Consider the following 3,889-nt stretch of genomic DNA (forward strand, 5'->3'; position numbering starts at 1 on the left):
AGGGGAGTCGCTCTGGACTCTGTGGGACGAGGAGGCAGCGGCCCACCGGAGCTGGAGAAAAGTGGGACCCCAGCGTGGCTGCCGCTCGGCTTCGGGTTCTCCGGACGTCCCTGCTCCGAGTGTGGAATTTCTCAGAAGAGGAATGGGAGGAGGGGAAGTGCGGGGCGCGGGACCACCGTGGGGTGGGTGGGGTCCAAGCCGGGCTCCGAGACCTCAGCACCTGCTGCCCAGCACCCAGCGCCCTTCTGCCTTCCCCTGCTGCCTCTGCAGGGGCGCGGGGTCTGCGGGACACCTGGTGCAGGGACAGAGGCGGGGCTGGGGGAGGTCAGCGTCACCAGAACACAGTCCAGCTGGAAGTCACCCAAGGCGCCCCTTCCTCCCGGGGGCTGCGCCTCGGCCTCCTCCAGGAAAGGGGCCCCTGCGCCCCTCGAGTTCCAGCACCTAGCACCACGGAGCCGCCCAGTCCGCCTGGCCCCAGAACCTCGTGCGGAGCCACCTCCTGCTGAGGCCCGGACTGCTCCGGGCCGAATGCGCCGCCTCGGCAGAGCCTAGTTGGGGGCGCGGGGCAGCAGGTGCCCGAGAAAGACGAGGCTAGAAGAGTGGCCAGGACTGCCGCGCCGCATGCCGGCGAGCCGCAGGAAGAGCCAAGGCTGAGGCCCGGGAGAGGGGCGCGCCGCTCCTGCGGGAAAGGCTCGGGCAGCTGCGCTTGGCGCTTGGCACGGACCCACTCCCCGCCCAGGTCGACTCCGGCCGCGGTGCCCCCACCTGGGAGCCCCGTCCCCAGCCTGCGCCCCGCCTTGAGGTCCGAGCACCCCCGCAGCCCGATCCTGCCGCTTCCCTGCACCGTCTGCGGCTCCCTGGAGAATGGGACGCGGTCTGGGGTCGCCCAGCACCGTCCCCGCGTCCCCGCCGCCAACCCGCCCCGCCCCAGGAGGCCGCGGCCGCGCTCCTCCATCCCGCGCTGCCGCACCGTCCACGCGCGTCCTGCGGGGCGCAGAGATCGGGGTCCGGTTGTCCCCGGGGGGGGCAAGAGCCAGGTGAGGGGCGCCGCAGTCCCTTGCCCAGCGGTTCCCACGGCCCGGCGAGTCGGCCGCGCCCTGCGCCGAGCGGGCGCCGGGTGACCGGCTGGGCCTGCGCGGAGCCGGCCTTGTAAGGCAGAGGCCTCCGTGCGCCCCGCGCGCTCCCTGGGCCGGGTGGGGCGGCGGGGCGGGGCCGCCAATGAGCGCGCTGGGCGGGGCGGGGCGCGGGGAGGGCGCAGGCCGCTGGGGGCCGGGGGCGGGCCGGGCCGGGGCGGGGCCAGGCTGGCGCGGGGCGGCGGCGCTAGCGCTCCTCTGGGCACCGGGTCGCGCGCGGCCGAGTCGCGGAGGCGCCGCCGCTGCAGTTGCTGCGTCGCGAAGGTAAGTGGGCGCGGGGTTCAGTCCTGCGGGCGCGGCGCGGGGTCTGTCTGGGGACGCAGACCCCGCCCATCAGCTCCAGCGGCCACCTGCGCCGCGGCCCCTGCGCCCCCCGCGCTCGCCCAAGCCCCTCTCGGGCCGCCCCGCGCGTCCGTGCGCCCTGCGCCCCTGGGATGCCCGGCGATCCGCGCTGCGCACTCGGTGCCCGGAGGCGGCGGGGAGGCTGCGCGGGGGCTGCAGGCGGGGGTCTCCGTCGGTCGCGCCAGACACTGATCTGCGCCTGGCGCTGTGGGCCTTTCTTCGAGCCACGGACGCCCCTGCAGCCCCTCCCTCCAGGCCCTCCCCACCCCGGGACTGGAACCCTGTTTACCAGCTCCCAGGCCTGGGGGCCGCGGGTAGGAGGCGTGGGAAATTGGGGCATAGAGGGGCGGAATGCAGCCGCGGCCCTGCGGCAGATCTTGCGAGATTCCTGGACACAGAAAGGGGCCAGAACAAGCCCTTGGCGAGACCGCGGCGCCGGCCTCGGGGTCCTGACACCACCGCGTCCCGGCAGGTGGGGCGGTCAGCCGACTCCCCACAGAGACGCCGACTTCCCTGGGCCTTGGCTGCCCCCGCGGGCCTGTGGCGATGGAGAGGCGCCTCCAGGACACCTTCCCGCACCCCTGGGAGCAGTGCCCGGGGATCTGAGGGGCCCTTTATTCTGCGGTTTCGGTTACGTAAATGGAGCCGAGGGAGGTGAGAAGCGCGTCCCTCCCGGGCCTTGGCCGGGCTGCTGTTTTGATGAGGGTTTGTGTGAGTCTCCATCAGTGTCACGGCTGACCCACCTGCCCTGTTTATTGGCCCTTCTGGGTGCAGGGACCCTGGGTGACTCGATGGAGGACTGGCCCCTGCCCACCCCGGCTCCGGACGCCCCTCCTGACCTCTCAGGGGTGCTTCCCTGCGCCCAGCAGGTGACCCTGCTCCCTGTGGCCTGGGACCACCTGGGGGACGCGGAGAGGGGCTGGACCCAGGCCGGGAAGGGGCAGGAAGTGGAGGGGAGCGAGGCAGCTGCAGCCTGATGCCGGCGCCGTACACTGGGCTCCCGCGACCGTCAGCACTCGGTGCCAGCGCCTCGTCCCGCCACGTGATCCTCGGAGGGCCCGTGGGGGAGGGGCGGGCTCCGGGAGCGGCTGCAGACCGCGCGCTTTCGGAGGGTGTGTGCGTTGTCCGGGGGAGGGGTGGGGTCTGCCGCTTTCCTGGCTTCTAAAGCGGCCCCTGGTTCAGAAGGCGCCGGCGTGTGAGTGCTGCGTTAGGAACGGGCTCCGCATCTTCGCAGCGGGCGAAGTCCCCGCGACGCGGCCGCGTGTGCTGCGGGTCCGCGGGCTGCATGTCTGTCTTGCAGTTGCTGTTGGTCGATCTTCCTGAAGTCCCTGAAGTTGCAATAAATGTTTCAACGGTTATACAAGGTTATAAATGCTTATTGTGGAAATGAGCATATAAATGCTCATATACATGGTCAAAGGCGGCTTACTCTGGACACTCCTCGCCGGAATTTCCCGAGCCTCACACTGGCAGTGGCTGACCTAGGCCTGGGAATCAGAAAACAGGGTTCGAGCACAGGCTGGGAGGCTGGGCAGGGCAGGGCCTGGAGGGAGGGGCTGCAGGGGCCCCCGTGGGCAAAAAGAAAGGCCGCAGCGCCACACGCAGGGCCCAGGAGGACTCCCTAAAAAATATTAGGGTCACCCATCGCAGATGGGGCCGGAGAGCTCTCTGGAGAGTCAGGCAGTCTGTCCCCTCCCAGCCTGTGGGAGCCACTCCCTGCAGAGGACGCAGAGAATTAAAAGCTTCCTCGGGAGAGGCCTGTGCCAGCAGGGAGCCAAGTCTATTTATAGCCGGTGGTGAGACAGGAGGGAGTGTGAGAGGGATGCTATCTGCGGCTTCAGGGCCCCCAGGCCAGTGCTGGTCAGCGCCCTGCAGCACCTGGCCCAGCCTGGTGCCCTCAGGCAAAAGCGCCTTCGGGAAACAACACTCATGGCCTCTGCCTGGGCTGGGGGAGCCAGAAGGCTGCACCCAGAAGGGTCGAGGTTGGGTGTCAAGTCCATCTGAGCCCACAAACCCTCAGCCAGGAGCCGGGATCAGGCAGCAGAATCTACACACGCCCAGTTCCTACTCCTCCAGCAAAAGGTGTTTCCTGGGAAGGAAGGGGTGGAGCTGCCTGGGTCAGGCCCAGCCACATCTGGAACTCAGACCTGGTCCCGGCACCCACAAGCCAAACCCCATGCTGCTCTGCGCCAATCCTCCTAGGGAGACCGGCTTTCTCTCAGTGTGTGTGTGAGGGGGGAACAGGGGTGCCACAGGGCCGGAACCCCCTATATTCCCCCTAGATGATCCCCCACCCCCAGGACAGCCCCCACCCAGGTGATCACCCACCCAGGACAGCCCCCACCCAGGTGATCACCCACCCAGGATAGCCCCCACCCAGGTGATCTCCCACCCAGATGATCTCCCACCCGGGA

At 69.8% G+C, this 3,889-nt stretch overlaps 1 protein-coding gene across 3 annotated transcripts in view; it reads left to right on the forward strand.

Annotated features, from left to right (window-relative positions):
• Positions 1–970: 970 nt before the first annotated feature.
• TPPP (tubulin polymerization promoting protein) overlaps positions 971–3,889 on the forward strand; it is a 30,018-nt gene continuing 27,099 nt past the window's right edge. The window contains exon 1 of one of the 3 annotated variants that reach the window (XM_032279182.1): positions 971–1,037. The gene's annotated coding sequence lies outside the window, so the exon portion shown is untranslated. Of the gene's footprint in view, positions 1,038–1,279; positions 1,398–1,692; positions 2,130–3,889 lie in introns of those variants that run through there. The other 2 variants (XM_032279183.1, XM_032279184.1) reach the window with 2 other exon arrangements.

This window comes from Sapajus apella, unplaced genomic scaffold, assembly GCF_009761245.1.
Source record: "Sapajus apella isolate SASKATOON/1434 unplaced genomic scaffold, GSC_monkey_1.0 scaffold11, whole genome shotgun sequence".
In the NCBI taxonomy this organism is placed as follows: domain Eukaryota; kingdom Metazoa; phylum Chordata; class Mammalia; order Primates; family Cebidae; genus Sapajus; species Sapajus apella.